Source organism: Physeter macrocephalus, chromosome 12 (assembly GCF_002837175.3).
Source record: "Physeter macrocephalus isolate SW-GA chromosome 12, ASM283717v5, whole genome shotgun sequence".
NCBI lineage: Eukaryota > Metazoa > Chordata > Mammalia > Artiodactyla > Physeteridae > Physeter > Physeter macrocephalus.
The window spans coordinates 75,709,046-75,720,669 of NC_041225.1; the positions used below are offsets into that span (position 1 = coordinate 75,709,046).

General features: G+C 45.4%; 1 pseudogene; it reads left to right on the forward strand.

Moving 5' to 3' along the window:
- LOC102979026 (40S ribosomal protein S15-like) overlaps window positions 1–9,978 on the forward strand; it is a 112,010-nt pseudogene extending 102,032 nt beyond the window's left edge.
- The last annotated feature ends 1,646 nt before the right edge of the window (window positions 9,979–11,624 follow it).

Sequence of the window (11,624 nt, forward strand, 5' to 3'; positions counted from 1 at the left end):
TTTAAGAACTTAGAGCAGTTCCTGAAATAAGCACGAAGGACATCTTCTCATACCACACCTGTACCACCTGCTTGCTAACTTCCTCCTTAGACTCTCAAGTTTTTGCAAGTCTTTGCCTGAAACAGCTTTTTAAATCTGCAGTTAAGTGCCACCTTCTCCCTATAGAAACCTCAGCCCGTCCAGGGTCAAGGCAAAGGGTTACTGCTGAAAGGAGGCACTAAGTTGGAAGGACACTTGGGGACTCTTCAGTCTAGCGGTAGCCACCAAATCACCAGAGGAGCCTGTGACCCAGCCCCAGAGATTCTGCTGCAGTAGGACTGAAAGCCACCCAGGCGCTTGCGCACACACAACGTCTCTGTCACAGGTGGCCCAAGCACAGCACTGTGAGAAACAAGGATGTACTCCAGTATCCTGTGAGGCTCAGAGAAGTTGCTGAAGACACATAACCTGTTGTCAGTGGAGTTAGGAGCAGTATTCAGATCTGTAGACTCTTGCCACATCCTACTGCCCCAGGGAGCGAGAGGAAAAGCAATTACAGCTGGAGGCCGGGCAGGAGCAGGTAGCACTACCCTCCCTAGTGGATACCAACATGTGCTGTGCCTGCCTGGAGCAGGCACTTGGTGCCAAGGGGTCATAATACCACCTTTAATGATGCCTATGGCTAACCTTCCCCACAGGAGTCACAGCAACAAAACTCTTTTCTAGGCACCTGCATTTGATCTAACATCTGGATAGAAGTGGCCATCTGGGGCTGGCTTAGCAGAATCATAAAATCCAGTCCCAGCTTCACCGGGTGTCAGCCATGTAACCATGAGCAAGTCACTTACCTTCTCTTCGGCTTCTGTTTGCCCATCTGAAAAGTGAGCCTAATGCCTATTTTTCTGATTTGTTGTGAGAATCAAATGAGGCCACGAGATGTCCTCTGAAAATTAAAATCTCCTGGAAGCATAACGTCCTATCTAGTATTCTCATACTCTTACGGATCTTGTGCAAAACTAGAAGGAATATACCCTCTTCTACAACAAGAATTGGATAGGATAGAGCTTCCCAAAACTACCAGAATTGCTCATATTTTCTAGGAAGCCTAAAGGCTATAGCCAGTGTACACAGTATCCATGCAGACTCGTGGTAAGCAGAACAGAAAGGATGAAGCCTTCAGAAGGCACTTGGGATGCATTCAAACTTGGACCCCAAGGCTTTGTTGACTTCCTATAACCAAGAGTCACAGCCGCAGGACTGGGGTTTATCTGGTCCTCTTAGCCCTGATCAGACCCAACAGTCATAATGATTCTGGGGTCCTTCGATGGCTCTCCTCCCCAGCTATATAAACACATGGTTCTGAGGCACTTCCTTTGCCTCCTAAACCAGCACTCACAAACGCATCCCATGCAGGATTCCAATTAATCTATTTTCTGCCTACATTTGCATGTTTGAAATGAGGAAAATATTTTAGATCTCTGTTTTTTATTCCAGATGGAATCTGTTTGTAAAAACCCAGAACTCCTTTCAGAGGCCATTGAGAGGTAGAAGAAGGTGAGGGGGTGGGGCTTCTGGGAAGGCTTTGGGGCCCCAACTTCCTCTTCAAGTAGAGCAGCTGTACTTCTACCTAATCGGGCTCCCACAGAAGGCTTCGTTTTGTTAATTTTTTTAAAAAGTCTTGAAAACCAGTCATCTCATCCAGTCCCCTGGTTTAAAGGGGGAGGAAATCACATTGGAGAAAGGTTAACTGATATTCCAACCTTCTCCCTTAGTCACTTGCCCAGGCAGGAGAACGATGGGAAATTCTGCTTCCAATGGAAGGGCTTCCTGCCAGGGTCTTCGGTCTCAGTGCAAGCTGCTATGCGTGGCAGCAGCTGGGTGGCTTCTCCTGTCTGTCCCCACATCTGGCAGCTCTCAACAGTGGCCACCTCCAGTTCCAGCTCCTCAGTGCCTCCCCAGGGTCTCTCCTGGGGCACTCCAGTTAACAGCTGGGATGGCACCTCCAGGGTTCCTCATCTCCTCTGCCAGCTCATCTGGCCCTCTGGTTTCTGGGTAGCGCCATCTTTACAGAATCAGCCCCTCTCTAGGACTCTTTCAAAGGACAGTTCTCAAAAAAACATAAAAATAAAAAACAAAAAACACCCACAAAACTTATTAATGACTGTGAAGTGACTCCGGGGAAGCAAGTCCACGTAAGGAACCCTGGCTGTCACACTTAGTTGCCCCCTCCGGGACCAGGCCTGCTGACTCTCCTTAGCTCAGGGTGTGTACTAAGGTCTCCAAAGCTGTCCTCCCAAGGGTTGTAGGGGGAAACTTTATACTATTGTATCTATGTTACATTTGTTGAGCATGGTAATAGTATTGTGATTCTTTAGGAACATGTCCTTATTCCTAGAAGATGTAGTCTGAAGTGTGTTTGTGTGTGTGTGTGTGTTTAGATGGGGAAGGCGGAGAGGCACAGGTTGAGAAAGAAAGAGGTAAAGCAAATGTAGAAAAATGTCAGTTGGTGAATCTTGGTGAATGGTATATAAATGTTTATTGTACAAGTCTTTTAACTTTTCCTTAGGTTTGAAATTTTTCCAAATAAATGCTTGGGGATAGGGGAAGGAGTCTTATACAAAGGCAAATTTACCCTGAAGTGGATGAAGCTTAAGTGTCAGGGTCCCTCACTACATGGAGCCCTCCCAAGACACTGGTAGGTTAATGAGGGTCATCAATGTAAAGAGTAGGTAAGATGAATTACTATACCAGAAAACCTGAAACACCCTGAAATCTTACAGCTTACACAGAAAGCAAACTGGATAGAGGTTGTCCCAAGTTTGTCAACAACCTAAAAAGTTATGACATTACCAACTACAAGCAGCAAAGCTGACATTTTCTTAACTGTCAATAATAAAAGACAAATTTCTATCAGCCATGTTGGAGAAAGAGTAAATTATCTTTCTATTCTCTCTGTAGAAAATATTACAAAATTGTTGTGTACAAAGAGGTGAACAAAGAATATAGAAGGAAAAGTATCATAGAAGTATGTCGAGTAACTAATTCAAAATATTGTTAGTTTTCTAGATTTTGTCATGTTTGTAGCATTTGCCAGCATGTTTAATAATTGTATAATTTGATTTATTTTTTCCTTCTGTATATGAATTCACTTTTAGAGCCTCCCTCCTTCTAAAGTGCATGCTTTGTTTCCCAAACATGTTGATCACACAAATATATACACACAGACAAATATCAATACATGCAGTCTTTTTTCAAAGCAACATCTTTTGGGTTTAGGGTTCCTTGGAACACATTCGGAAAACACTGCCCCAGAGCAAAGTTGCTTCTTTTTATCCACATCTATCTATCATGGTAGCTGCACTGTAGCATTTGATTTCCAGGAAGACATTTATTTGAAGAGTTTACTTAAAGCAAATAAACTATATTTTTCATTGATCTTATATTTACATACAATCTGCTTTATATAGCCACATTCATTAACCCAGTCAATTAAGGCCCAATCAGCACTGTGAGGGAGGCCAGACAGGTAATAAGAAAGGATTTGCCCCAGGTCCCACTTCACAAACATCCACCTCCATCTCTCCAGCCTCTGTTTGGCTACTTCAATGTCTCACAGGAGTAAACTGAGGCAAGGGGGCTGGAGGTAACTTTTCTTAGAACAACAAGGCATAGGATCTGGGTTTCCATTTTGTGGATTACTGTCGAATTGGTAAATTATTTTAACAGGCTCGATTTCTGCGGCCTGCTTGTCCTTTGACACCTTGTGTTCAGTGCTACCTGGGGGAGAGATACAGAAGACTAGGGCTCACATATGGGAGAGAGGGGAGTGAGTATGAGGGTTCACCCTTCTGTGCCCTCCCCAAAGTGAAGACAATTCATCCTTGTCCCCCAATGGAAAAGGATCAGTCTTTGACATTTTGCATTATAGATAACGCCGAAGAGGTAGCCCTAAATGCTAAAGGAAACTTTCAGAAAGAAGTGCAGCTTTCTATGGGTCCCTCTTCCTAACCATCCTGCATCAGCAGACCAGGGACCAGACACAGCTTCCTGGCCCATGAAAGAACTGGAGGGACAGAGCCCCATCACAGTGCTCACTTTGCATTAAATTCTCCTGCTTTGACATGGAATTCCAGGGGCAGGAAGGGGAACCCTTCTGGTAAAAACTCCAGAGCTAATGCTCTAATACAAAACCCAGTAACAACAACAACATAATAATAATAATGGTAAAATAACCATCATTTATTAAGCATTTTCCCAGCCACCTTAGATACTTTCCATGAATTATATCATCCCCTATAAAAAAAAAAAACTAGCAAACACTTCTTCAAACACTAGGGTAAGAGGGTTCCATTCATTGTGGTAAAGGGTACAGAGCATTGCTCTGCTTTGACTCATGTCAATAAGTAAGTAGAGGGCTTCCCTGGTGGCGCAGTGGTTAGGAATCTACCTGTCAATGCAGGGGACATGGGTTTGAGCCCTGGTCCAGGAAGATCCCACATGCCACGGAGCAACTGAGCCCGTACGCCACTAGTGAGCCTGCGCTCTAGAGCCCGCGAGCCACAACTACTGAGCCCACGAGCCACAACTACTGCATCCCATGCGCCTAGAGCCTGTGCTCTGCAACAGAAGCCACCACAATGAGAAGCCAGTGCACCACAACGAAGAGTAGCCCCGGCTCGCCGCAACTAGAGAAAGCCCGCACTCAGCAACACCCAGCACAGCCAAAAATAAAATAAATAAATTTTTTTTTTAAATAAGGAGGTAGGGCTTCCCTGGTGGTGCAGTGGTGGAGAGTCCACCTGCCGATGCAGGGGACACAGGTTCGTGCCCCGGTCCAGGAAGATCCCACACGCCGCGGAGCGGCTGGGCCCGTGAGCCATGGTCGCTGGGCCCGCGTGTCCGGAGCCTGTGCTCCGCAACGGGAGAGACTGCAACGGTGAGAGGCCCGCATACCGCAAAAAAAAAAAAAGGAGGTAGAGGAGGCTGAGCCCTATCGTTGGGAGTCATCCCCCCACCCCTCACCCCACCATGGCCTCTCCACTAAACACTCAGAGGACCAGCGATGGTGAATACATAGGCTGTGCACTGGTCACACTCAGATACTAAAGTCGACTAATAAGTAAGAAATATAATAATTATACAGTTGATACATTATGCATTTTTATTTTACTTTTTAGACAATTCTGAAGTTTATACAGGTAAAATAGAAATTCACTCCTCACTTCCTCTCCTACTGTTAACAGCTCAGTGGGTATCCTTCCAGATTTTCCATATATATGCATGGAAATAATATTGGCCTAGACAGGCTCAGAAGCCCTGCCTCCAAGATCATTCTTAGGAACGAATGACTAGGAAACATTTCTGGAAAAGATAAAAAGGGTCAGAGACCAGTGTCACCACTTCATCCCTAATCATGGCTCCAAGGGATCTACCTCAGATCAGATTTCCTAGAAACAGACCCCATGACAGAGATTTGGGTGCAGAGCAAATTGGGGAGCATGCTTGGAAATAATACCTGTAAGAGAGAGGGGGAAACGGAAAAGGACAGGTGGGAGAGTGGAACTGTGTGATGCAGCTGTCGCCTTTGTGACAATCCCGTAGGGAACTCAGGAGTTGAGATGCCATTCTGAGTCGCCCCAGTTAAAGCAAGGGAACCAGGCTTTCCTATTCTCAAGTAACTAATAATTGGAGGCAGGGAGCCCTTGGGAGAAGGAGTAAGATTGGGCAAGGCAGCTTCCTTCTTCCAGGGCTGGTTCCAGAGAGAGTACAGCTGTGAATCAGCAGGAGCCAACATCTCTTGGTTTTGAAGGGGGGAGCTGGGAAGCCTACCACAGCATATACTACAAGACCCTCAGATGTTCCAAAACATTCTCTTCTAGAAAAAATGTTTCTCTTCTAGAAAGGATGAGGAGTAAATAGGAGGGAAAAAAAAACTCGTTGAGTGAACAGATAAGAGAATGCTACAGCCCAAATGTTGACACAGCTCCTGAATCCGAAATGCCAAGACTCATACCTAATGTTCCCACGATTTCCAAGAATATTGCACTATGCCATACCCTGCATAACAAAACACACCGGACCTAACTACAGTTGCCAATAAGGAATGGCTAGGATGGCATTTTCCTCCCCTTTGGCCCAGAGCACTGAATTCCACTGGACAAGTTTCACCTGTATGATTGGAAATGAAAAAAAAAAAAACTCTTTTCTTTATGAACAATAATGAAAACAATTTTAGGAGGGGAGATAGAGCAATGCAAAGCTTTCTTGGAAACCTCATTGCTGCACCAGGAGCAGATGTCCTGGGGCACAAATTCAGTCATGTTCTATCCCAAATAGCACTTCGGCACACGTGGATCCAGAGCTCCTGGTGATCCTGCCCGCCCAGCTCTGTTTTCTTTCCTTCTAGCCTCAGCAAGGACACCCAGACCTTCTGAGAGCAGGACCAGCTACAACACAGAGCTGGGACCCCAGTCGGCTGCACAGTATTCTGTGTCCAGCTACATCAACACTGGTATTCTTTGGGTGATGCTATATCAGAAATGTCATGTTGATTGCATTTTTCTACAAACACTCATAATGAACAACAACTAACCCTTCCTAAACCAGGCCTAGGCCGGCATGCTTTCCTATGAAACACTCCAAAGTTCCTTCGAGTGGGATTTCTATCCAGTAAGAAGTGTCCAAAATTGTCACGACTGGTGTCAAAATAACACAACCATTATCAGTATTTGTGGTAAAAATGGCCAGTAAATGTGCCTGTGGGTCTTAGGCTCATGGTCTACAAAACGGGCAGCTGCGTGCCTGCACTGAACTTGGAATAACAGGTCAGAGAACAGACAGCATTCCTTTCAGCATTTGGGAAGACGGACTCTACAAATAAAAGGTAGAATTAACTGATCAACTTTGTAGCATGACCTTGTCCATCAGTTTTAGAACATGAGAGATTTCCATTGTGATAGTACAACTACCACTGAACAACTCATTGCATGCATTAATTCAGCCACTAAAGGCCTCTTTCCCCATAAGTTCATATAAATACAAATCTGCCTTTGGGGCTCTAGGACAGTCAGGGAAAGGTTAATATTTGGAGATTTATCTTTAAACATTTTTAATCCACTTTTTTACAAAGATTGGCAGAGCACTTGGCAAACTGTCCCCTTACGAGTGACTTATGTGGGACAATACTACAAAAAAATCAGGACCAAAGTGTCCCAGACATCCCTGACTGATTTCTTCCGCAGGAATCTTTCCTTGCAAGGGGACAAAGGACAGGCCCTACTCTACTGTAGTTAACAAGTGCAGAGCACCCACCTGGACCAGGCACCATTTGAAGCCGTTCAGCATTAAATCTTCACGACAATCCCAACTTACTACTGTTATCCCCAATTTTCAGATGAGAAAACTGAAGAACAGAGAAGTTAAGGGACCTAGTAGTCAGTGTCAGAGCTATGATTCAGACATGGGCATCTGACTCAGGAGTCTGTGCACATAAACTCGATGCTATCCTGCCTCCAGAATGGAAGCATCTTCCAAGAAGTGCTTTTACTTTCAATCCTTTAGTTGCCTTTACTTTCCAAATTCCCTTTGAGACAGGAAGAGCCGAGGTTACCCATTTCGTGGAGACACCAGACCTACATGACTTAATTGAGTCACAGAATTAATCAGTGATTGGACACAGAATGGAACCTAATACAACACACAGCACAGATCTTTACAATTCAACCAAGCAGACAAAAAACCAACAGACTCAAATCTGTTCCTGATCAGCAGACACCTGGACATGCTGGACAAGTGCGGGAGGTGATTGCTAAGCTCAGCCCCATTATAGCCCCAAGGCACATCGCCTCCTCCCTCTAATTCATCCTGAGCAAGGCATTGAACCCATCTGGGCCTCCTTCTAGTTGCAATGACATGAGTCCATTCATTTCGAGGATAAAACAATAATAAATATTTGCATTATCCTTAATCATTTCCAAAACATTTCAAACACATCATCTCCTTTAGTCCTCCTAACAGCACTACGAAGGAAGCTTTGTAGTGTTCATTCTAGAGATGGAGAAACCAAGACTCACAAAATTTGTCATCTATCCAGTCCCATGCATAACTCAGTCTTAATGTTTGATCCTACGCTCTCTCCACTGTGCTCTTGCAACTGTATTCTGGTTCAAGATCCAGCAGTTGAAGACCACGGTCAAAGAGAAGGCTGGGGAAATCTGGACCTGCCATCCAACCAGGGAGACTGTTCACCCCCAACACTTCAATGCTTTATTGCCCAATAAAAAGAATATGGATTTCCATTATTTAACCAAATAGGATCCATTCCATGAACGTTCCAACTGCTAATCAGACTTGATGAATCACAAAAGGACATTGTTTTCCACATTTTTAATCTGTTCTGCTTGACTCCCAACCCACTGGTGAAAACTTTGAGGGACCCCAAGATGCCAGTGGTCAACTTGTACAAATCAAGTATTTTGTGATCAAAAGACTGAACTACTCTAATATCCAACTTTTTTTTGTAATTGAAACACCACTGGCCACCAAAATCTAATGGTTCTTTATATTATTAGGTCATTTATTCCCCCCAGCAACCCTGTGAGGTGGATACTATTGTTATCCCCATCTTTCTTACAGATAAGAAAACTGAGGCACAGAGAGATTAAGGGTCCTGCTAGTCAATGTCAGAGCTGTAATTCAGGACTCTGATTTGGTGGACTCTGGAATGCTCAGTTAGATCTTCTTCAGTACAATTCTCTAGGATTTGAGTTGAGGGTTTGGGGATAGAGAATGTTTTGCTCTACTTTTTAAGTTTCACTATTTATCAATAGAGTTTATCACCATACCTTATCACTATAGTGGCTCATAAGGAGACCTCTCCCCACTCCCATTAAAATAGAAATCTTCTTGGAAGGGCCAAGGTCTAAAACACTTATCAGTTATGAAGTAATAAAAAATAAGAGAAATAAGAAAAAATATAGCCTCTGGAAAGACCTGGCAATGCCTGGAGGTGACAAAAGGAAGAGAAAGAATAGATAGCAGAGGTGAAAGTTTTCCAAAAACAAATGTTACCTCTATTCTCTACCCCAGCTCTTTACAGCATAGCACATACCTCTATGAATGCACATTCTACTTACCAACTAGAAAAACACAGAAGCTGTGACTGAGTGAGTCCAAAGATGCAAAGTCCAAAGACCTGACTCTCTCTTCCCCTCCAAGCCAGGTGAGTTGCTATCCTTCCAAACTCTTGGCCTCCACAAGATCATCCCCTACCCCTGATGTAAAGACGTGTCACCATGCCTCTGGTGGCAGCCCTCCCAATCTTAGATGGCCAGGCCCAATCTTGCAGCCCACCCCTCAGCAGACCTGGTCTTCCTGGAGAACCCCACAAACAAAGAGGGCATCCCACGTTTTCAGCTGCTGCTGCCAATTACCCAATATTTCTTTTTCTACTTCTTGGTAGTTTATTTTATCAGGCTATCTTATTTCCATGTATATGGGCCACTCAAATACTTTTTGGAACAAGGCAAAATGTTAGTAAGTATGAAAGTAAATCAGGCTGCCGAAGAACCGACAAGGCGGCAGAAGTGGAGCAGTAGAAGCAGACCCTCCGCAAGTTCACCTACCGCAGCGTGGACATTGACCAGATATTGGATGTGTTCTACCAGCAGCTTATGCAGCTGCACAGCGCACGACAGCATCAGATGCTGAACAGAGGCCCGTGGAGGAAGCAGCATCCCTGCAGAAGTGCCTGCGCAAGGCCCAGAAGGAGGCGCCGCCCAAGGAGAAGCCGGCAGTGGTGAATACACACCTGCGGGTCATGATCATTCTGCCTGAGAAGGTGGCCAGCATGGTGGGCATCTACAACCATGAGACCTTCAACCAGCTGGAAATCAAGCCTGAGATGATCGGGCACTACCTAGGCATGCTCTGAATCGCCTACAAACCTGTGAAGCAGGGCCGGGGGCCACTCACTCCTCCTGCTTCATCCCCCTCAAGTAGCCTGCTTGGCCAACCAAGGCACAGACTTCTCTTTTTTTAAAAAAAAAAAAAAAAAAAAAAAAGGTAAATAGGTAAGTAAATCACACCACCAATAAAGGCAGAAGTAATAATAATAGCAATAATCACAACAACCACCATTTATGAAGTGCTTCCTGCATGCCCTGTACTTTCCATACCTGATTGCATTTCATCTTCTCAACATGCCTTCAAGGTAAGTATATTTTACAGATGGGAAAACCGAGGCTTAAAGGCATTAAGTAACATGCCCACATCAATCAAGAACTACGAATGCCCAGTTCCACCTGCAGGTCTGTCTCTCTCCAAAGCCCAGGCTCTTTACTAGTATCCTAGACTCCTGGATCCACTCTACAGCCAGGTAGGCTTTGCATATAGGAGTAGATTTCTCTGTTTTGTTTCTACCCTATTATACTGGTGGGGTCTAGAGAGGTTTACTCCCTTGCCCAAGGTCTCATGGTGGTATGGGCAGAAACAGAGCCTCACATCCTCTGATTTCTACTAAAAACACTCATTCCCCTCTACCCTGATGCCATATACTCCCCTGCCTATCCAACTGGCCCTACCTGACATCTCCCACAGTGGCCTGGGGTTAGGGACTGCACGCGTCTCTCAATAGACAACATGCTCAAAGTGCCCTCCCTTCCCACACCCCTTTGAAGCCCTGGAAGGAACACATAGTGATCCACTCCTATACAGATTCCCAGCTGCTAAGGTCCAAGGGCTCATGTCAAGAGCTCTGGGGATCTACATCTACCCAGAGCATCTGAGAAAGAGCCCCTGCTCCAAGATTCCAGGTGTGGTTACAGGAGGGTATTTTCTGCTAAGACCCACCCAGCCCTGCCAGCAGTGCCCATGCTGGGCAGCAACCCCTCTAAGGACAAGAAGGATCAAGTCTCTACTCTGCCCTAACAAGCTCTTTCAAGTCTCTGGGCCTCCCTTTTATCCTTCCTAAGGCTTAGCAGGCTACTCCAAGGGCAGTCCAGTAACCAGCCCCAGGGCATTACCAGGGAGCTTTTAAGAATTGCAGACTTTCCAGGCCCAGCCCAGGACTGCTGAATTCAATTGTGCACTTTTAATAAGATCTCTAGGTGATTCGTGTGAACAGTAAAGTTTGATATACACCAGCTGAGACCATCTCCATGTCCTTCCCAAGACCTAAATTCTGAGATTCTCAAAAGGCAGCTCGTGGCTCAATTTCCAGACCTCAGGGTTGAGATGCCTCTTGGAACTGGGGGAATCCAAGCTTCTAATCAGGAGTGGTCAGAAGCGGAGTCACAGAAGGCGTCTGTGAAACCCAAGCCCTTGGACAGGCAATGCGGGACCACGGGGCGGGCGAAGGAGCCGGTTCATGTTTTCCATAGGCGCGCTGTGTGTGCCAGCTGAGGTCTTTAATGTAAACCCTCCTGTGCTCCGACCTAAACAATGAGCGTAATTATGGGCTCGCTTACCCCCTTCAGATGCAGGGCTCGGGTCGGCCCTCCACAGGGTCCTGCAGGAGGTCCTGTTTCTGAGTCAGGGGGGGCCTCTGGTTAACCAGAGCAGACCCGACTCTGAGGGGCAAAGTTGACATACCAGCATAATTACACGTAGGTTGACCATATTTACTGCAACTCTGCTGTTCTAGAATT